At 35.4% G+C, this 24,270-nt stretch overlaps 1 protein-coding gene and 1 pseudogene across 6 annotated transcripts in view; one reads left to right on the top strand and one right to left on the bottom strand.

Moving 5' to 3' along the window:
• Positions 1-24,270, bottom strand: part of ADK (adenosine kinase) — a 508,350-nt gene that overhangs the window by 117,231 nt on the left and 366,849 nt on the right. The window lies entirely within an intron of this gene.
• LOC123845600 (small ribosomal subunit protein eS19-like) lies at positions 5,523-6,033 on the top strand (annotated as a pseudogene).

The raw sequence follows: 24,270 nt of genomic DNA, 5'->3' as shown, positions 1-24,270 counted from the left end.
ACATAAATTCAATAAGAATTTATGATTTTATAAATGGCATTTAAATGTATTCAGAAGTAGAAACAAGAACCATCTGATAGAGAAGTGATTGTGGTTAAAACGAAAAGAAGGAGAAAATAAAGACATAAGGAGGCCAGAAGGTGAAGGAGAGGAAGGAAATAGAAAGTAATGATTCTATGGCTAGAGTTAGGCAAATGCTTATAAATTTATCTTTTGTGTTATGCATTTTCTTATTTGATGGGATTCTGAATTAATACTACAATAAAAGATGAGGCACCTGTCATTTAAGAGGCAGAAATTATTTCAGCAGAACTTTGTGCCAAGTTCTTGAGGATTTTCAGAACATATGGAAATACGCACCACATGACTGAAAATAACAATTTGGCCTTTATTCCACATCCAATTTGGATTTTATTTAACTGTCTTCTAAAATTTTTATTCCATCTTAATTTTATCATATTCATTAATCTGAAAACTAGAATTGCAAGTGGGGTCTTATAACACTGTTCCTCTTCGTAAATCAAGCTTTATGTCTTATTTTTGATATGACCACTTGTTTAAAAGATCACCAGTGTCATAGGCAGTAATCTTGAATTGTTAAAATCTTTAACTCTCTTAATTCAGTTGTAGGGAATAGTTTTGCAAATATTGTTTCATCAACTCAAGAGGCACTTATTAAGGATACAGTAATGTTTCTGGAGCACTGCTGGAGCTAGGCTGAATTCTAAGACCTGTAATTTGACTTTCCAGGCTGTAACTCCCCTTTTCTCAATCCTTTTACTTTCACCTGACCTTCAGACTTCCAGGGCTTTAAAACCATATTCAAAAAAATTTAGGGCCCCACAAGGCCTATATACCTTTTCTGTCCGTGCTAAGCAATTTTCTTAGGGTCCTCAAGGACAGAATAGGGAAGGAAAAGAGTAAAATGTCAATCTTTTTTTTTTTTTAAGATTTTATTTATTTGAGAGAGAGAGCGTGCATGAGGGGAGGGGCAGAGAGAGAGGGCGAGAGAGAATCTCAAGCAGATTCTGTGCTGAGCACGGAGTCCAACACGGGGCTCGATCCTACGACCCTGAGATCATGACCTGAGTTGAAACCAAGAGTTGGTCACTTAACGGAGTCACCCAGGCACCTCATAAAATGTCAGTCTTGAAGGGCCAACAGAAAATACCGAACACAGGAAGTTGTATCTAAGCTACTACAGCAACCGGCCTTGGCCAAGATTTTCACACTCCAAGAAGCAGCAGAGCCACTGGACTTGAAGGGCTAACAGTAGGTCTCTCTCAGTAGAGACAATGGGGACAGAAGACTTGGCGGGGGAGGGGGAGATGTTTTACTTTGTGAGAACCTTGAGGAGGTGAAGGAAAGTACCCCGGTAATGAATTATATTTAATTTTCCAGGAAAGGGATTTAAAATTGTATTTCATTTAATTCAAGGAAAATAAGATTAAAGTGATTTGGACTGTGTGTGTGGATCATGTGAGATTAAGGAGCAAGAACACAGCAAACTCACACACACAAACACACAAAGGCTACAATAAAAAAATAACATATCTTTTATCAAATACATGATAGTATAGTGTACAAAAGTTAAATATATACTCACATGGTGAAAAAATTCAGAGTTCAAAAAAAATGGAATAGGGTTAGTCAGGAAAAGTCTGTTAGAGAAAAAAGGATTTCTGTGTTGGACCTTGAAAGAGCATCTTGGGGAGAAAAACACTAAAAGCATAAAAGCAAAAACTATTACAGATGCTAAGGAAATCACAGGACTGGGGTACATGGACCATCAAAAAGAATAGATGAAATACCATTAGTTTTCAAGTTTTGAAAATTAAAGGTAGAATGTAATATATTTTCTTTTTTTCAAGTGGCTTTCCTCCAAATCTTGATGGACTCATTTAATTTAAATGGTCTTTTCTGGGAGATATCAGAGATTCTGACTTTTGACTCTAAGCAAAGAACTATTAGAAGCCAAAGATACAGACAGCAGAGAGATGCCTGGGGAAGTTTATATGTGAAACAGGTTGTTTTTCGAGACATACTTGTAAGGCAATTATTGTACAACAGTATTCACTAAAGTAGTAGCTTTCAAGGTTTCTTGACAGCAACCACAGTAAAATATTCACTTTACTCTGCAACGTGCCATACACAAACATATGTATACATGCATTTATATAAATGTATATCCTTATATCTTTTATACTGATTTCACTCAGAACTGCTAATTTTGTCCCCTAAAGTAAAAGTAGGTATATTATTTACAAAGTAACATGGGCCTTTGAAATTCAGACTTGAGAAAGTTCCTTGAGGGAATTTTATAGTGACTAGAAGATAGTAAGTACTCAATATATTAATCTATCCTTTCACTTAGTAAGCACCCACTACGTGCCAAGGACTGTTAAAAACTAGTAATATAGTAATATTAAAGGGGATGTTTAAAACTGTATTTTAAGGCTGGTTGTGGTGTGGATGAAGAAGGAATCTCTAAGAGATTGATAGTTGAGGCTTAAAGAATGAGTAAGAGTTAACTGGGTGAGTAATACTGAATAATGGGGTAAAAATAGGTCAAGGCAGAGGGAAGAGCATTTGCAAAGAGCCTGAGAGGACAGGAGAAAGAGTTCAATGGTTTTTAAAACTGAAAATAGGCCAGTGTGGCAGCAGAATAGTTAGTGGACAGACAGTGTTATGGATTCTGAATTTTGTTCTCATTGAAAAACGAAATAAAGCAAATAACCATATCACAATATAACCAAACAAAGAAAAAATGGTATTTGTTCAATGTAAAACTAAATCCAGAAACCAAATTTAATTTTGCCCTTGACCTGGTTTGCAAGGACAGTTTTAGAGTTATAGAGCATAAAATATAATGCAAGTGTATTTGACACAAAGAATACTGATATAATTTCTTGCCAAAGCAGGCATTTATTGAAAGCACATGTACTACACTAAAAAGGATCCTAAAATTTTATGTGCCACATTTGATAAGGGATCTAATTTATATTCTGGCATTTAGCTGGAAGCCTGGATTAGTGATGCAGTAACATAATAAGGACCTAATTTTCTCTGTTCTTTTATAGATATGTCATATTCACTTGGTCACTGGCAATTCCAATTAGCACAAACTGATGCACTAATTTCAAACAAAGGTTAAAGGTCATGAACAAGGCAAGTAAGACCATCTCTAAAGAAAATGAAACAAATTGCTAATCAGTGAAAATAGGTTTGCACCCATTCCAATATACTCTAGTCCTTGAATCCATCCCCAAATCAAACTTTTTATGGCTTTTCTACCTGTTCTACTTGCCCTAGTTCTGTACAAAGTACCCTATAGACATATATTTTTAAAGTCTATATTCCTTTAAAAATGCCATATAGGCTTTATTTATTCAAAAAGCATTTATCAAGTATGTAGTATGTGCAGGCAGTGGGCCATAAAGAAAAGACATGAATCATATTTTTATACTTCTCCTGTAATGGTATTTTCCACAATTACTGCTGGTGTTTCTCTGGCTCACTTTCCTCCTAGACTATCTATCTTGCTCACTGTTTTATCAGGAGAAGTACTTGGTACCTAGAAGGTAATTAAAAATTTTTTGAATTAATAAATGGTTTTTAGGGACCTTTAGTGGTGAGAAGTTTGTGTAAATGCTCAAGAACATCAGATATAAATGACTAAGCACCAAAAAAAACCCTCCCAACTAAATGTCACTTGAATTTAACTGTAGACCATAATATCAGAGGGCAAAGTTTGGGGATCCATTATAAAAAATTATAAGGTAAAGCTGGGAGGCAAGGCAATGGAGAAACAGTAAAACTGTGTCACTAATCCTTACAAGACCTTTTAGAACATGCTTTGGATCCTCCAAAGAGTACAAAATTCATTCTGATAAAAGCCATGTCTACAAAATTCATTAAATATCCAGATTTTCAGTTTTGCACCCTAAGAAACATATTTTTGCATACCAGGATCTCTTATATATAATAGCAATATAAAGTGACAACTAGTTTAATTGAACTGAAAATGGACTACTTTCAGTGTCCCACCTACTTTCTTAGGTAATTCTTATAGGGCCTCGGGTGAAAGACTAAGTCAATTAAAACATACTCCTAAATGAGGTATTTCCTTTTGTGGTATTAAAAAACAAAAATTAAGTTGAGAGCCTTTATGGCCTTCAGATTTTACAACTATAAAAAGAAGGGACAGATTCGGATGGCCTCTTAAGGGGACCCTCTAGTTCTAAGTCTTGTTTTATGACCAGTGATGAAGCTTATTTTCTGAGTGTGACTGTGGTTCCTTTAGTATGATTATATTACCTGAAAATATCTGTGGAGTTACTAGTTGTAGGGGAAGTATTTTTTACGATGATTATGATCAAGAAAAGAATTATTTAAATGATGTCTAAAGGATTACGACGGCTTTTTTTTTTTAATGTGTCTACTTGGTTAGGCTGAACTATCTTCCCTATTTATTCAGTCGAGCACTAATCTACTTGCTGCTGTGATGGAATTTTGCAAATGTAATTGGAGTCCCTAATCAGTTGACTTTAAGTTAATCAAAGGGAGATTATCCCAGGTGGGCCTGACTTAATTAGGTGAGCCCTGTAAAAGAGAGCTTAGGCTTTCCCTGAGCTGAGAGACTAACCAGCTTATGTCCACAGGATTTCAACCTATTTATGATCTTCCTCTCCTAACTGGATTTTGGGTTTACTTTGCTAGCCTCCAGAACTGCATATGCCAATGTCTTATAACAAATTCCTACATCTGTATCTACTTGTTCTGCTTCTGTTTTAACTCTGATTCATATAATGATGCTTTATAAATTATAAACAGGGAACACCTTAAAATACTAAAAAAAAATTTTTTTTTTAAAGATTTTATTTATTTATTCATTAGAGACAGAGAGAGAGAGGCAGAGGGAGAAGCAGGCTCCCAAGGAGCAGGGGGCCCGATGTGGGACTCGATCCCAGGACCCTGAGATCATGACCTGAGCCGAAGGCAGACGCTTAACCATCTGAGCCACCCAGGCGCCCCACCTTAAAATATTTTAACAATTCCAATCTATTTCAATAAAATGAGTGAAGCTGAGGAACAGACATGTGTATATTGGGCGGATGAAGTCTATTTTCAGGGGAAGCTTTGAGGTGTTCAAAGGTTACCTTTGATGCCCTATCCCCAGATTGACACTGTTTATCTTTTCCCCTTACCTCAGACTACTAGTCTTCTCATTGTCTCTTACCTTCCCTATCCAAAACTGAGATGAGGAAAGGCTCTTAAACTTACTCACACTGCGGTGTTAATACTTGACAACATTTAAAATGCTAAAATTTCCAAAAGGTCCTTCAACTTTAATAGAGTAAAAGCTTTAAGACAAAGGAGTAACTGGCAAGTGGTGGAAAACGCAGACTTAAATTCATAAACTCTCAGATGACTGTGTATTCTGCCTACTTGTAAACTGGCCACGTTCAGTTTTTTTGATGATTTCTTTTTTTTAAATACCATTTCATTAAAATTAAAGTTTTGCCCTTTCCCCTGGCTGGCAGCGCGGCGGCCGCACGATGCCTGGAGTTACTGTAAAAGACATGAACCAGCAGGAGTTCATCAGAGCTCTGGCAGCCTTCCTCAAAAAGTCTGGGAAGCTGAAAGTCCCTGAATGGGTGGACACTATCAAGCTGGCCAAGAATAAAGAGCTGCTCCCTATGATGAAAACTGGTTCTACACACAAGCTGCTTCCACAGCACGGCGCCTGGACCTCCGGGGCGGTGCTGGGGTCAGCTCCGTGACCAAGATCTACGGGGGACGTCAGAGAAATGGGGTCATGCCCAGCCACTTCCGTAGAGGCTCCAAGCGCGTGGCTCGCAGGGTCCTCCAAGCCCTAGAGGGGCTGAAAATGGTGGAAAAGGACCAAGATAGGGGCTGCAAACTGACACCTCAGGGACAGAGAGATCTGGACAGAATCGCTGGACAGGTGGCAGCTGCCAACAAGAAGCATTACAACAAATGCTGGGTCAATAAATTGCCTCATTTGTAAAATAAATAAATAAATAAATAAAATTAAAGTTTGACTGACACATAGTATTACACTAGTTTCAGGCGTACAACATAGTGATTCAACAAGCCTATACTTTATGCTATGCTCACCACAAGTGTAGCCACCATCTGTCACCATACAGTGCTATTACAGTATCATTGACTATATTCCCTATGCTGTACCTTTCATTCCATATTTCACTTATCTGTGGAATTAAAAAAAAAAAAAAACAGGGGCGCCTGGGTGGCTCAGTCGTTAGGCGTCTGCTTTCAGCTCAGGTCATGATCCCAGGGTCCTGGGATCGAGCCCTGCATTGGGCTCCCTGCTCAGCAGGAGGCCTGCTTCTCCCTCTCCCACTCCCCCTGCTTGTGTTCCTGCTCTCGCTATCTCTCTCTCTCTGTCAAATAAATAAATAAAATCTTTAAAAAAAAAAATTAAAAAAACACAAATGAATAAAAAAACAAACAAAAAGCAGAAACAGACCCATAAATACAGAGAACTGATGGTTGCCGGGGGGTGGGGGTGGGGGTGAGGGATAGGCAAAATGAGTGAAGGGGAGTGGGAGACTTTTTACGATTTCTTCATTTTACATTCTAGAAATGACTGTAGCCAAAGCTTCCACACCAGTAACATTTCCTTAGCAGATAATACTGCTCCAGAAGAGACAGTTTTTTCTATTTTATTTTGGTTTTGGGAAGAGGTCTTTATACATCATTGGATAATTATAATTTAATTATTTAACTTTTTTTTTTTTTTTAAGAGATGGGAAGGGGAGAGGGGCAGAGGGAAAGGAAGAGAATCTTAAGCAGGCTCTATGCCCAGCACAGAGCCCAACATGGGGCGTGATCTCACAACCCTGAGATCATGACCTGAGCCAAAATCAAGAGTCAGACACTTAACTGACTGAGCCACCCAAGCTCACCTATCATTTAATTTTTATTTTTAATTTTTTTTCCTTTATCATTTAACTTTTAAAGTACTTAATGGTATGCATTCCAAACTAGACCACCATGAGCTCTTTGAAGACAGGTTTGTAACTCACATTAAAAACAAACAAGGAAACAAACAAAACATTCTAGGGCACCTGGCTGCCTCAATTAGTGGAGCATGAAACTCCTGATCTTGGGGTGGTGAGTTTGAGCCCCACATTGGGGGCAGAGATTAAATTAAATAGTTCGCTACTTTTTCTTGTAAGAGCCCAGCAATAAAACAGGTACCCAATAAATATTTGTTGATTTAATAATTTCTAGAACAGTATGTAGGATGAGGATAATTGTGGTTTGCCTTTTATGTAAAGGAATTTTTCCTGCTCTGTGTGAAATGCCAGTAGCCATGTCTTTCATAATAATACCATAACTAAGAAAGGTGTAGATGTATTAGCCACAAAACTAATAGTAAATATTAAGACACATAAAAGACTAAACTAGTTAAATTTCAAAAAAGGACAAACTACTTATCTGTTGTTATATGTAGCTTTTTACTTTTGCTTTACATATTACACATTATTTTCAATTTACAATAATGTTCAAAAGTAGCTGCTAATAATTCTAGAGAACTTGGTCATGTTATGTGTTAATTTGCTTTACAGCAATATCCAGAAGTACCTGCTAACCATTCTAGAAAATTTGACCTGTTGCTACGCTAAAACATTGTTGCAAATATGATATCCTTAGATTGTACATAGACTATTGACCCATCATCTAGCAGACACCTGATATACTATAGGACTCAGATGGTTAGATTCTGTAAACAAGTGAATGAATATGTACATGAGACCCATATGAAATGTACAACTCAATATTAATAAATAAGGGTTAGAAGCTATAAAAAACAAGACTAATAAATCTAACTATATATAAATTAAAAACCTCCATATACTAGAAAGCACCAAAAATAAAGACAAAAGACAAACTGGAAGGAACATTTACAAGTCAATTAGGAATTTTTCCTAGTGAACAAAGGAAAGGAAACACAAAAGAAAAAAGTTAGTAGGAAAAACTGAACCATCCAAAAGAAAGACAGACAAAGAATTAAGGAGAGAACAGAAGATGAAAATACAAATGGCTTAGAAACATGAAAAGATGTGGAACTTCAACAATAACTCTAGAAATACAAATTAAAACAATGAGATGTCATTTAAAATTTACCATTTCAGCAAAGCTTAAAAACACATTTAAATTGGGGATATGATTTGGTAGAAACACTTAGGGCAATAGGCAATATTTATCAAAATTTAAATTTTCATTTCCTAAGAATCAGCAGTTATAGTTCTAGAAATTGAGCCTACAGAAAAATTTACATAAAAGTACAAGACATAGGGGCGCCTGGGTGGCTCAGTCCATTGAGCGTCTGCCTTTGGCTCAGGTCATGATCCCAGGGTCCTGGGATCAAGCCCCGCATCAGCCTCCCTACTCAGTAGAGAGCTTGCTTCTTCCTCTCCCTCTGCTGCTCCCCCTGCTTGTGCTCGCTCTCTCTCTGTGTCAAATAAATAAATAAAATCTTTTTAAAAAAAGTACAAGGCATATATTAACAGAGCACTATTTACAATAACAAAAAATAGACAACATCCCAATAGCTTTCAATAGAACAAATTATGTACAGTCATTTAATAATACAATTATTATAAAAAATAAGGAAGATAAAGTCTATATTAACAAGAAAAGCAATCTAGGTTGTTAAGAAAAAAGCTGCAAAGCACAAGTATAGTATACTCTCAAAATAAATGTTTTTAATACTTCTTATAATAAAAAATAATCTGGAAGGGCATACCCCAAACTAAGAGATTATCTCACTATGAGATGTGGTGGGATTACAAAAGAGTTTTCTTTCTGTATTACCTATTTCTGTAGTGTACAACCTTTTTTCTTTTTAGAAAGTCTTATTTATTTATTTTTAATTTAATTAATTTTTTTTTAGATTTTATTTCAATTCAAGTTAGTTAATATATAGTGTATTATCAGTTTCAGGGGTAGAATTTAGTGATTCATCAGTTGCATATTATACCCAGTGCTCATTACATCAAGTGCCCTCCTTAATGCCCATCACCCAATTACCTCATTCTCCCAATCACCTCCCCTCTAGCAACCCTCAGTTTATTCCCTATAGTTAAGAGTCTCTTATGGTTTGCCTTCCTCTCTGTTTTTATCTTAGTTTATTTTTCCTTTCCTTCCTCTATGTTCATCAGTGTAGTGTACCATTTTTAAATAATGACCAAGGAAAAAAAAATAAGGTTCAAGTACAAGATTATAATGACATCTCTGGTCACTTGCTCTACTTTGTTGTAAATTATATCTGGATATAAAAGTACCCATATTACACAGTTTTGTTTTTTTTTAAAGATTTATTTGAGAGAGAGAGATCGCGTGCTTGCAAACACACGTGCGAGCAGGTGGAGAGGCAGAAGGGGAGCGACAGAGAGAATCCTCAAGCGGACTCCCTCTTGAGCGCAGAGCCTGACATGGGGCTCAATTCTAGTGCCCTGACATCATGAGCTGAGCTGAAATCCAGAGTCCAACACTTACCCATCTGAGCCAACCAGGCACACCTACATAGTTTATGTAATACTAAATCACATGTTTTTCAAATTATAAAAGGAGATGAAAAAACACACAAATATTAAACAATCAACATAAATCCCCCATTAGTAGTAGCCAGCCAGCCAAATACGTACGCCTATTTAGCTGCTTCTTCCTTTTTTTTAAAAAGATTTTATTTATTTATTTGAGTGCAAGCAAGAGAGAGCGAGCTCGAGCAGGGTGAAGGGCAGAGGGAGAAGCAGACTCCCAACTGAGCAGGGGGCCTGATGTGGGACTGGATCCCGGGACTTTGGGATCATGACCTGAGCTGAAGCAGATGCTTAACCGACAGCCACCCAGGCACCCTTAGCTTCTTAAATTTACTAATTTGTGTGTGAAGACCTGTGATTCACCTCTTACAAAATTTAGTCAAGAGTATAAGGTAATGAGGAAATAAAGCACTGGAGTCCTCCATTACCTCTAGTGTAGCTGTTTCTAGTAGTTTCAGTACATAATATTTAAAATTTTTAATTTATAGTTCTAGTGACAATAGGTGTAGTACAACTGGCAGCTCAAATTGAAATTTCCTTATATTTCCTTATTTTATCCCAGTGCTTATTTTATATGTTAGAAATAGTTACAGAGTAGCATCATTCACTAACATGTTATAGTACTTGGACTATTTCAAGTAAATATGTAAGATCCACAGTAATGGCAGTATGCACCTGTTTTACTTCTTGAGGTCTAACAGTCTACTACATACTCTAAAAGAATGCAAGAGTAAGGTAGAAGTGGGGACCTGACAGCATCAGTCACAGAAATCTGCAGTCCTTTTTGATACACTGCTGTGTGACCTATGCTTAAATCTTACAGAGCAATAATGGTCCTAAAAGGGAACTAATAGCATATCTCCAACTGTGCCTGGCATCCTCCTCTCCTCAAATTCTCAAAAGAATCCTATTTTTTAAAAACTTGAGACATAAAAGCAAACAGTAGGAGAAAAGCTAAGATTGGTTAAGGATTGGTCAATAAGACAGAGAAAATGTTTCCATCCCTGGTATAAATGCCCCTTCCGTCTAAACTCCTGAGTGGTACTGATATTCCAGTAGAGATATTTGGTTAAATATATAATAGCAGAGTCCCTGCTGGTCAAAGCTAGTAAAGCTGTCCTTTTAGCTCAGTGGCAAAGAATATATACCATATAGTACAAGAAAGGTTGGAGACTTGATATGTACTCTTGCCAATTGCTTTTTACTTTAAAAGCTTTCTAAATCAATGACAAGCTATCTGCACCGAGAAGGGTATGGAATGGCCTCAAGTTGTAGATGCAGCCCTTATGTAGAAAATAAGCATGGCTCATATGGCATATTGCTGTTCTCTATTTTAGAACTAGCACAGGAACCATGTGATGTGTTCATTGCTATGGTAACTACATTTCAGTAGTGAACAGGAGAGCAAACGGGCATGTAAAACATGTATAGGTTGTCAATATTTAAGTAATTGCTGTCCTGGAGCTGCAATAACCTAAATTTCCTTGCTGCATGACTTATTAAAATAAAATTCCACCCTTTACATATTTTTTTTTAATCAGGTTAATAAGCCTTCCCTCCCCATAATGCCTTCCCCATTCAAGAAAACAAATGCATAATGTCTTTCAGACGGGGTTTCAGTTGCTTCATGGAGAACTACTGTTATTGTTATTAGAGATCTAGGCTTCTAAAAAACTATGTGCAGTGATATATATGATATAAAGACGAAGGGAGTCTCAGCCTGGTCAACCGAAAAAGAGTGCTCTGCCTACTTTCACTAGGGGGTTGAGTCTACGGGTAGGACCAACAAAGTCAAGTTTTTACGTTGATTTAGGGGGAAAAAAATCTCTGATTTGACATCAGAGTTATTTCACTTCTATGTCCTTTCTCACCAGTGCAACCTAGAAAGAAGATCCTCCGAAGACTTGGTTATCTTTGATTACCTTTAGATCAGTCTCTGATTGTCCTGCATTTCAATGAGATACTTATAATACTGTATATTTAATTTTAAACTTTCTGTATGATGCCACTTAGGAACAGAAATCATAACAAGTTTCTCTCACAATCCTCTCTCTCCTCCAATCCCTCCCCCTCTCCCTCTCTTTTGATCCATGATTCTGATTTGTGAAACAGCAAAAGGGATTTCACACCAATGACTTAAAAAAAGTTAATTAGTTGAATGAGTTAAAAAATGTTATTAGGGGGCGCCTGGGTGGCTCAGTTGGTTGAGTGCTGGACTCTTGATTTCATCTCAGATCATGATCTCAGGGTTGTGAGATCAAGCCCCAAGTTGGGCTCCATGCTGGGCGTGGAACCTGCTTGGGATTCTCCCTCTCCCTCTGCCCTCTGGCACCCCGCTCTTGCACACACTCTGTCTCTCTCTCAACAAAAAAATGTGATGAAAAAAGTCAGCCCCTAATACAAATTATATTAAAAAGTTAAATTTATACCAAATTTCATATTATTTTAAGCCTGTGGTTACATTAATAAAATGGCTTACCACAATGACTATAATACTATGGTTATGTGGGCACCTGGGTAGTGCAGTTAGTTAAGTGTCTGCCTTTGGCTCAGGTCATGATCCTGGGGGCCTGGGATTGAGCCCCATGTCAGGCTCCCTGCTCAGTGGGGAGTCTGCTTCTCCCTCTCCTTCTGCTCCTCCCCACTGCTCACGCTCTCTCAATCTCAAATAAATAAATAAAATCTTTTAAAAAAATACTATGGTTATGAATAAAAATAAGCTATATCTGCATGTACACAAAATTACGTTTTTATGTAAATACTTTGGGGTTCTTTTATAAAGGACCATATTCTGTGAGAAACAAAACACTGTTTCACTAGAACAAATATTAATATCAAAATGGACTACTAGAAAAACCTATCAGAATTATGGTTATTCTTTATAGTGAATGATAATGTTCTAAGCTTCATATCTTATAACTTGGTATTAACTTTGACCTGCAACTTTTTTTTGTTACAACCTTCAAATTTAGAAAATACAGTACCATTTACTGGAACATGGAGGAAAATCACACTAACGTGTGATGAAGGACATTATATTTATAGTCTATATTTTATACATATAATTATTCATACAGAAATTTAGCTGAAAAGATAATAAATTTGTATAAAAAAGAGTAATTTGTACTTTGTGCTGTTTCAGCAGTAAGAATAATTTCTTCAAACTCATTGGTTCAGTGGCACCATATGGGGCATGTGGATCTTCAGATACCAAAAATGTCTCCAAGATAAATTTCATTCTAGTGTGTTAAAACTTTCTACCCTGCAGCTGTCATTATAACTATATAATTCATACCCTACTATAAAAATGCAAATCATATAGCTTACTATGCTTATAGGAATAGAAGGAATTTCTAATGGTATCTATATTTCCAAGTCATAATTACAACTCTTTGTTAGAAGCATTCCATACATGTGAAGTCACTGATAATTTTGCTGATTTAACAACAAATGGGGTCAAAGAATGAGAAAGGAAATGGGACCAAAAAAATATTTTAACAACAGAAAATTATATAGCAATGTAAATTAATAAACTTTGCTACATACAGCAACATGGATGAATCAGAGAAACCTATTATTGAAGAAAAAGAGCAATATCATAATACACCATTTCTATAAAGCTAAAAGTGAAGCACATAATATACTGTATAAAAACATATATGTATATATACACACATATATGTATACATACACATATATATGTACATATGCAAGGGATAGATATATACACCTGCAAGGAAATGAAAATACAAAATCAGAATAGGCATAGCTCTGCAAGGGACTGCTAAAGCTTTAAATACTTCAAATGGAGGGGGAAGCAGAGGCATCTGCTTTTAACGTGTTACACATATTCTTTGATCATATTAAATATTTCATTACAAAGAAAAAAGAAAAATATAAGAGGAGAGTAAAGGAGTTCATCAATGTATAATTACTTTACCATGGTCAGAACATTATAGCTCACATTTTACCACAAGAAATGGTAAGAGAGCAGAGTACAAGAGCCTACCGTGGGAAATCACCTTTTTTCCTCAATATATATGCAAAGGCAAAAAAGCAAAATATTTACTTTTTTCCACAGGTAATCTTTAGTCAATTTGTTTAGATAATCTTTTCATAATTTGTGTCCCATATATAAGTATATAAAAAATAGCATTAACTAAAAAACTGTTTTCTTTCTCTAGAAACAGAGACGCAGGATTTCTTTTTCTTTTTAATTAATTTTATTTTATGTTATGTTAGTCACCATACATTACATCATTAGTTTTTGATGTAGTGTTCCATGATTCATTGTTCCTGTATAACACCCAGTGCTCCATGCAATACGTGCCCTCTTTAATACCCATCACCAGGCTAACCCATCACCCTACCCCCCCTCCCCTCTAGAACCCTCAGTTTGTTTCTCAGAGTCCATAGTCTCTCATGGTTCGCAGGATTTATTTTTCTTATAAAAAATGGTGAAACATTAATAGAATCGCTTGGTTGGCTCACAATTAGCTATCATTTATAGCATTTTGTATTTTCTTGTTATTGAGGTATAATAAATGTACAATATGATGCACAGATCTTAAATATTCACCCCAAACAAGATACAGAACATTTCCATCATCCCAGAAAGCTCTCTACTATCCCTCACTAGTCAATCCCTTTGCCTCCTTAACAAAGAAGGAACACTTTCTGACTTCCATCATAGATTGTTTACATGAAATATAGAATACAAATATTCTTTTGTGTCTGACTCTTTTTGCTAACATAATATTTTCTGAGATTTATCCTTGTGGTTGGGGATATCAGTAGTTCATTCCTTTTTATTTTCTAGTAGTGTACTATAATATGAATATACTATAATTTGTTGAAAAATTATCCTGTTGATGGACATTTCTGTTTCCTGCTATGAATATTTTTATGTAAGTCTTTTTGTGGACATACGTTGTTGCTCTTCTTGGGTAAATGACATGCTGAGTCATAGGTCAGATGTATGATGAACTTTATAAAACAAACAAAATAACTCCCAAATAGTTTTCCAAATTTGTGGTCCCTTCAGCAAAGAATGAGAGCTCCAGTTGTTCCATATCCTTGCCAACACTTGGTGGCCCTATTAACTTAAACCACTGAAGTGGGTAGGCAATGGTATCTTCACTGTGTTGTTAATTTGTATTTCCTTCATGATTAAGGATGTTGAGCCCCTTTTCATGTGCTCGTTGGCCATTATAGTATTCCTTTCGTTGAAGTGTCCAAATATTTTGCCCAATTTTTTTTTTATTGTGCTGTTTGTCATCTTACTGATTTGTAGGAGTTCTTTATATATTCTGTATATAATCCTTTGTCAGATATATGAATTGGGAAATGTTTTCTCCTCATCTGTGGTTGGCCTATTTGTTATCTTAGTGTCCTTTAAAAAAAGTAGCTTTGGGCGCCTGGGTGGCTCAGTCGTTAAGCGTCTGCCTTCGGCTCAGGTCATGATCCCAGGGTCCTGGGATCGAGTCCCACATTGGGCTCCCTGCTCCGCGGGGAGCCTGCTTCTCCCTCTCCTGCCCCCCCTGCTTGTGTTCCTGTTCTCGCTGTCTCTGTCATATAAATAAATAAAATCTTTAAAATAAATAAAAAATTAAAAAAAAATTTTAAAAAGTAGCTTTATTAAGGCATTAATTTACACTCTACAAAAGTACAGTATGGGGAGGTTAGTGACCCATGTTCAAGGGTCAACTGTACTAATATTGGCAAGCAGATAATTATTTAACTACCAAGAATATAAAGTCTTTAAGAATTGACTGTGCTATCCTGATTGCCTACTACTATACCAAGTAACACATGTGTACTATGCCTCTATTCCAATCTGTTAAAAACAATGTGGCCACGTCAAAGCACAGAGCTTATAATGCTACCATCACTGCTCAAAAGCTTCCAATATCTTCCTTTTGTGGCTGCAAGCAGGACAAGACCAGGGGAGGGCAATTATGAGGCTATTGTAATAATCCAGAAAAGTGATGATAGCATCAGGAACTAGAAGGAAGGCAAGAAAAGTGGTAAGATGTAGTCATATTTTCAATATATACTGAAAGCAGATTCAAAAGCAACTGCTTTGATTAAAGTTAATATGTAACAATGGTTATTAAAGCTCCCTGACTGCCAATCACTAGACATCTATCCCCGACCTAAAATTGCCACTCAAGGTCTATAAACTAAGAATGACATCTAGACACCATGAACTTCTTTAAGATGCTCAAAGAATCAAGAAATAATCTCTTAGATGTTTATGGCATATCTACTGCTATCAAAAAGCTCCATCATAATTTCAGCGAGTCAACATAAATTTTACACCTATTATACACATGAAAACTACAGGTGATAAAAATAAATCATAACACCTTTTTGCCTACTCTAATCTCCCCTTCCTCAAAGAATATATAACCTACTAAATCATCCATATATTAAGATAAAAAACCAAAGCTGTCTAAGAACCAAGTGTGACAGCACACACTTGTTAAAGAGTATTCTATAAACTCGGGGAGATGAAGATTTCATAGAAGAAACTGGATCTATCCCTTATGACACAACATAACCCTATCCCCAACTTAGGTTTTTAAGAATATACCCTCGGGCGCCTGGGTGGCTCAGTCGGTTAAGCGACTGCCTTCGGCTCAGGTCATGATCCTGGAGTCCCAGGATCGAGTCCCGCATCGGGCTCCCTGCTCAGCAGGGGGTCTGCTTCTCCCTCTGACCCTCCTCCCTCTCGTGCTCTCTGTCTCTCGTTCTCTCTCGCAAATAAATAGATAAAATCTTTAAAAAAAAAAAAAGAATATACCCTCATTTTATGTGATTTCAGAACAAAGTACATTCCTTTCATAATATGTGTCTATTTGTAATTATAAATTAATGAGTGGTTTAATTAAATAATGTTGTCACTCTCACTAGACTAAAATCCATGAGTATAGAAGTCATGTCTATTCTTGTTCACCGAAGTATCCCTGATATCTGATAAATGGCAGAAACTTAATAAATCATTATATTTCATTTAAAAAATATCTTTATATTTCACATTTCTATTTCAGTTGAATAAAGGAAGGCAGGATGTCCAAATTTGTCTGCCAGGTATTCCAAATTCATGGAAATTTGATTCTTATCAACTTAGATACAACAGGTAACCTTTGTCCCAAAAGACCTGATTTTATTCATAGTGCAAATTCATTCATTCATTTATTCATTCACTCATTCATTCAGACAATATTTACGGAGTATCTACAGTGTGCAGGCACTGTTTAAGGGGTTGGGGATGTAGCAGTGAATGAGACACAAAGTCTTTATCCTTATGGACTATACTTCATAGAAACTACACTCACTCTTGCTTCAGTGGCATTCTCAAGCCATTCATTCTATGAAACATTGTCTTCACTTCCCTCTATCACTATCATGAAGTTTTTCTGAACACTCAATCCTCCAGTAGGGTTGACAGATAAAATACAAAAAACTTAGCTAAATTTGAATTTCAGATATGCAATGAGTAATTTTTTAGTGGATGTCCCAAATATTGTGTGTCCCATCTGAAATTCAAAATTAAATGGATACCCTATATTTCTGTTTCCTAAATCGGGCACCCTCATTATCTGGTAATTTCCCCCATTTCCAAATTTCCAATCTAATTATATTCAGAATCATAGAGATTAACATTTAATTATTGCCTTCTGTAGGATTTTTGTTTTATTGCTCCATGTTGTAAGCACTTAACAAACACTTGATAGATGTATTCAGAAATTTAAATTACAATTAAGATTTATTTATAAGACGTTCTTCCCAACTGTATTAGTAATACTAAAAAAATGAGAAATTGTAAAAATGTCTAATACAGGACTAATGAAAATAAAAAATATATAGCCACCCAAAATGATAATTGAAAGAACAATTAATGACACTAGAAAATGCTAAAAATATAATACTAAATGAGAAAAAGGATATAAAATTATAATGGAAATAATTTCAATTTCTTGAAATTTTGCATATATAGAACAGTTGGCTCTACTCTTTAAAAATGCCAGTGTCATGAAAGAGAGAGAGTGACCAAGGAACTGTTCCAGATTAAAGGAAACCAAGAGCTATGGTATGTAAAGGCAATGTATGCTCCTGGATTGGATTTTGGAGTAGGAAAACAAAATTGCTAGAAAGGGCATTCTTGGGAGAACTAGAAACATTTGAATATGTACTGTGGTTAGGTGTACTATATGCAGAGAGAGGGAACGCTCAAAGCATAGGGGAGAAATGTAATTGTCCTCTTCTTACAACCCTTCTCTAAGTTGGAAATCATTTCAAACTAAATAGTTTAAAAATACATATGGAAAAAACACTGTAAGAAAACATGAAAAAATTGAGTCATTAATGCTGGCTGATATGATGAATGCTGATTTTAATTTTTTCTCTGCATGGTTCTATATTTTTCATTCTCTACAATGAGCATGCATTATTATTATTATAGCTGGAAATTTAAGAAAATCATTTAAAGGTACTTTGATGAAATATATAATTCACAATTCATTAATCTGTCAAGTTTATCTATTTTGATGTCCCATGTTGATACTTTATAAACCTCAGGACAAGAAATTATTGTAAACATTTTATTAAATGACCACTATAAAATAAATTACAGGATTGAATATATTCAATTACTTTCCTAAGAAGTAGAGGTACCAAAAATGAGTGCCAAAAGTTTGTTCATCTACTAATACTAGTCTACTCTTTTACCCACTATCCAGAACATTCTATTGTCTTATAATATAGGTAATTTTTTTTAAATACAGGTAATTTTTAAAGGCTCTAACTTGAAATTGATCTAGGTATAAGCAACCTTTCCAGAAGTATTCCCTGTACTCATGTTACTTATCTTACAGACAAAGGCAATCTGAAAACTAAAATCAGCAATGTCTTGGGAATATTTTTCTATTGCTTAGAAAAAAAAAAAAAGAAAGAAATACAAATCCTGAGGTTAGTTAACATAAATCTGAGAGTATCTAAAGAAATAGAGATGAGAATATTTCTAGAAAAGGCCTACCTCTTCCTATGCCCTTGCCACCCAGTAATTAATGCATTAAAATTACATTTTTAAAGGCAACCCTGCCTCATAGATCTTCCACTTCTTCCATTTGTTATTTGAAAAACAGGACTAAGTACCATTCAGTTGTAATAATGTTGCTTCGTAAATTTAAAACTTTTTCACCCACTGTGTAGCTGTCGAAATGTCCTCAACAATAAGCAAAAATTCTGCTAATTTATTTTGCAGTATTCCTTGTGGTGCATTTCTAATCCACATAAGAAGAAATATAAACTCTGACTTTAGCATAACAAAGGCGAAGTATGACTATGAAGGAGTAAACAATGTTCCTCCTGGAAGAGGTAGGAACTGGAGAAGTCATTTCTGAATTAATGCCATGATGAGAGAAAGAAAATATGTATTTCCTCATATGGTAAGAAATTAATTTTCTACAACCTACCAACCCCAATTGGCTTGACTCTGTAAATAAAAGAATTCTATTTATCAAATTAAGAATTCTACCTTAATTTGAATAAATGATTGCTAATATCCACTCTATTAACTAGTGTCTTCATGTTTAATATTAGTTTTATTCAGATCAATTACTGAAAAAATACACTGCCTCTCAAAATGAATTATTCATTATCACTTATAAATAGCTCATATAGCTCAAAAGGAATTGTAGTTTAACATTAAACAACAATAATGGAAACACCATATCTTTTGGGCTTAATAATATCTAACACAAATCCTATGAGCAGTCATATTTCTGAATGAATATTAGAACACCCTTCCAAGGGCGCCTGGGTGGCTCAGTTGGTTAAGCGACTGCCTTCGGCTCAGGTCATGATCCTGGAGTCCCGGGATTGAGTCCTGCATCGGGCTCCCTGCTCAGCGGGGAGTCTGCTTCTCCCTCTGACCCTCCTCCCTCTCATGCCCTCTGTCTCTCATTCTCTCTCTCGCAAATAAATGGGTAAAATCTTAAAAAAAAAAAAAAAAAAAAAAGAACACCCTTCCAAGGAAAAGGAATTAAAAATAAGAGGAGCTCACCAGCTCTTAAATATAGGAAACCATGATAGATTTAAGTCTTCTGTTACTTAGGCAGCAAAATTTGACAACTGGGAGCTCAAGTCCTAGTCCTCTAGCCTTCTCTACACTGCGGATAAAAGCAGAGAGGAAGAAAGCTGACAAAATGCTTTTGGTGGAAACCAGAGTCCCTGGGCTTGTTAAATTAGTACAGGGTTACCATAAAACTTAGGCCTTTTAAACTATTTACATTAGCTGGGACCCCTAAGTTGGACCTGAACTTAATATGCGAAAACATACTGAAGATTCCTATTTTGAAAAAAAGTTGAAAGGAGAGACGTGATAAGTAACTGACTGTATATAATAGCAGTGCTAACATTCTTACGAGATTTTAGAATACCTAGTACAGAATACCATGACTGACACAGAATATATCCTCAATAAACTCTGTTCAAATTGAAGAACATTAAATCACTAAGAGAGTACCTTAAACTAAAAGGAAGAAACTAAACTTTTAACTCTATTCCTTTCAAAATCTATCACCCAATAATTCTGTTTTTATACTGATCACTTTGGCAAAGCACACAATTTTGGTATTACCAAAATTGTGAAAGATATTCTTTCATACTTATGCCTGTGCTCAAGGTCATCTAGATTCTACTTTACTTGCACTGTATTCTGCAATAACAGAGAGAAGTAAAATAGAGTATCACTGACTTGTTTTTACATAACATTTTGTATTTCTGAAATCATATTTTATTTAATATTGACAAAACTAGAGTATACTTCTTACCATTTTTTCAGATGAGAAAATTAAGGGCTAGAGAGGTTAAATAGACTTGTCATTGCCACACAGCTTAATCTGGTAACAGATTAGAGGTTCCATTGACTCCCAGGCTAGCACTCTAATAACCATATCATACCGGAGAGTACACCTATTAAAGAGATAAAGTATATATATATATATATATATATATATATATATATATCTATGCCCATTAGTTCTTGAGGAAGAGGCTAAATGGAAATGATATAAAAACTGGGAAATCTATTGTTTATACTTGAACTCAGGTCCAATGTAGATGAGCAAGCCCCAGGTACTCTGCTTCATGATATCCTTCTGACTTTGAAAAGGTGACAACTGAAGTAATATACAAATCTTAGTCACAAATAGTAATTATCTTCTGTGCCATTTTAACAAGAAAATGTCGTCATCCTTGACTTTTTCTTTCTTTAAGTTTTTATTTATTTACTTCAGAAAGAGAGCATGAGTAGGGGGGAGGGGAAGACGGAGAGGAACAAGCAGACTCCTGCTGAGAGGAGAGCTTGATGGGGGCCTCCATCCCAGGACCCTGGGATCATGACCTGAGCCAAAGTCAGATGCTTAACCAACTGAGCCACCCAGGTGCCCCCTTGACTTTTTCTTTCAATCTATTAATAAATCCTGTTGGTTCCATCTTCAAAATATATCCAGACTTAAACAGTTCTCATTACCGCTGCCACTGCCACCTTGGTCTAAACCTCTATCATCTTTTGCTTAGATTATTGGTATAACCTAACAATGAGTCTCTTTGATTTTGCCTTTGCCTCTTTTCTAGTGTAGTCTTTCTTACTAAAGTATCAGTTTAAGAAGGTGGGTATTTTTGTGTTTTGATTCCCAGGATTTAGCACATAAGAGTCGCTCAAAAAGTATTTAATTAATAAACAGTCAGAATAATCCCTTTAAGAGGTAAATCTTACCATTTCACTCCCCTGTTTAAAACCACACTCATTTCCCTCCTATCTAAATAAAAGTTAAAGTCCTGTAATTAGCCTCCAAGACCCTGAATAATCCAGCACCCCATATATTCCTACCTCAACTCTTACTGTTTCCCTTTCTAGCCATACTAGTCTCACTGAAGTCCATTTACTGTCCATTTGCCTGGAATGCTCTTTCCTCAGATACGTCCTCCAGATCTCTGCTCAAACACTACTTTTTCAGTGAGATATGCTCTGATCATCCTACACATATGTTTTAGATATATTTTAGTGTCTAAAATAAAGATTATTTTTTAAAAAAACATGAGTAAAACACCATTACCAACCTTTTTAAAAAAACAAAACAAAACAGTATTTCCTTAATAGCAACAAATAATCCAATCACTGTTCATACTTCTCCCATTGCCTTGTACGTTTTTCTGTTGTTGTTGTTTTTTCCAGTTTGTTCAACTGGGATTGGGACACAAAGTCTATACGTTGTTATTGGTTGACATATCTGTTAGGTTTCTCATAACCTACACATTTTCTCTCTTCCTCTTTTAAAATGGTGAGTCATTTGTCCTGTAGAATGTCTCTGTGTTGAATACATCTCTGTCATGTTATTTAACATGCTTCTCTGCCTTTTGTATTTACCATCGTAGTTAGATTTGGAGTTTATATTACGGTTCAAGTTCGTTTTTGTTTTTCCCAAGACTTACATAAGTGGTATTGTATAGTTTCGAGAAATGGTGCATAATGACTGAATAGGATAGAATTTCTACGTATAATGAAAGCATGCCAGAAAGACTGTTCACAAAATAGACTAAAATTGTAATTTACTATTTCAAAACAACCTAAAAGATTAAGAAAACGATACAAACCATGGGGGAAAAAAACCATGTTAGAATGAGAAAAATGCAGAAATGAAGTAACAGAATTTAAGAAAGAATTACAATTAAAAAAAAGAATTTCAAAAATGAAGAGTAAACAAGAATGGACAAAATTAAGTAACAATTTTTGTCTTAAGAGAAAAAGAAGACAAAAAGAGAAAATTTAAAAACATAAATATATGAAGAAAGATATAAACATTTTTGAGTAAAAGAAACAAATATTGAAGCCAGGCAAAGAAGATCCAGCATATGGATAAAAAGAGCCCCTGAAAAAAGAAAACTGAAGCAAGAAAACACAACAAATACCAAAAGCTGTATTTTAAGAAAATTTTCCTGAAAACAAACAAACAACAAAACAACATTTAAAACTATGTACTGAAAAAGCATGCACACTATGTTTCTGAGAATTTAGATCCAGAATGAACAACACACCAAGATATGCTCTACCGAAATTAACGAAAAAGAAGTCTGCAAAAGGCACAAAGAGCAAGTGACTTACAAGGGGAAAATTAGATTATTATCGGACTGTGACAGCAAAGGAATGGAAGCAATATTTTAAAACACAGAAGGAAAAAAATGAGGCAAGAATTTTATATTGAGCAAGAATAAGTTTCATGTATATAAACTACAAACTGTTAGCAACATGAGGCAACTCAAGGAATATTGTTCCCATGAGGCTTTCCTGAGGAAACCACTAAACAATAAGCTTCAGATCAAAACTACTAAAGAAACATCAACACAGGATAAGGGGCAGTAACTAAATATACAGTTACTTATAGAACTAAGAATAAATGAGAATAACAGTGAGAGAATAACATATAATGACTATGTACTCTAAAAATGTAGTACAAATTGTAAAAATGGGAGAAAACAGAGATCACAAGTAAAAAATTAAAAATATTTTCGATAATCACATTGGTAGTGGTGGCAGTACGAATATTATTATGACACTGTTGTATATGTTCAATGGCATAAAGTAAATGAGCAAGTATATGGATTTCTACATCTATCATGTCCTATGTTCTAAAGAACCAGGATTCTCAGTGTGGAAAAAAAGGAAATAAAACATATACTATAGAGGTTAGGTAAAAACCCTGTAGCCTGGAAGTTGAATTGGAAATAGCAGCACAAATTCATGGGTTAGTTAAGTTAAAAAATTAAATACACATACAGCTATATATGTGTATATACATTTATAAGTATGGGTGTGTGGGTGTGCATATATAATACTCATATTTCCTAGCTCTATCCACAGAAGAGGACTACAACAATAAAGAAACAATCTTTAAAAAAAATTTTTTTTAATTAACTTATTTTTAAAATTCAAGTATAATTAACTTAAGTGCTATATTAGTTTCAGGTGTACAATACAGAGTGATTCAACAATTCTACACATTACTCAGTGCTCATCACAGTAAGTATACTCCTAATTCCCTTCACCTATTTCATCCATCTCTCCACCCACCTCCCTTCCAGTACCACAAATTTTTTCTCTATACTTAAAAGTCTGGTTTTTGTTTGTCTTTTCTTCTTTGTTCATTTGTTTTGTTTCTTAAATTCCACATATGAGTTGAATAATAATGGTATTTGTCTTTCTCTGACTTATTTCACTTAGCATTATCTTTTTTTTTTTTTTAAGATTTTATTTATTTATTTGACAGAGAGAGAGATAGCAAGAGCAGGAACACAAGCAGGGAGAGGGAGAAGGAGAAGCAGGCTTCCTGCTGAGCAGGGAGCCCAATGTGGGGCTCGATCCCAGGACCCTGGGATCATGACCTGAGCTGAAGGCAGACGTTTAACGACTGAGCCACCCAGATGCCCCTCACTTAGCATTATATCTTTAGATCCATCCATCTTGTTGCAAATAGCAAGATTTCATTCTTTTTAATGGCTGAATAATATTCCATTGTGTGTGTATACACACACACTATCTTGTTCATCCATTCATCTATTGATGGACACTTGGGTTGCTTCCATTTTGGCTATTGTAAACAATGGTGCA

Source organism: Mirounga angustirostris, unplaced genomic scaffold (assembly GCF_029215605.1).
Source record: "Mirounga angustirostris isolate CCGP_5_RB_7025 unplaced genomic scaffold, mMirAng1.0.hap1 SCAF_6, whole genome shotgun sequence".
Taxonomy (NCBI): domain Eukaryota; kingdom Metazoa; phylum Chordata; class Mammalia; order Carnivora; family Phocidae; genus Mirounga; species Mirounga angustirostris.
The sequence above is the reverse complement of the archived record's forward strand: the minus strand, read 5'-3'. Positions and strand labels throughout refer to the sequence as shown.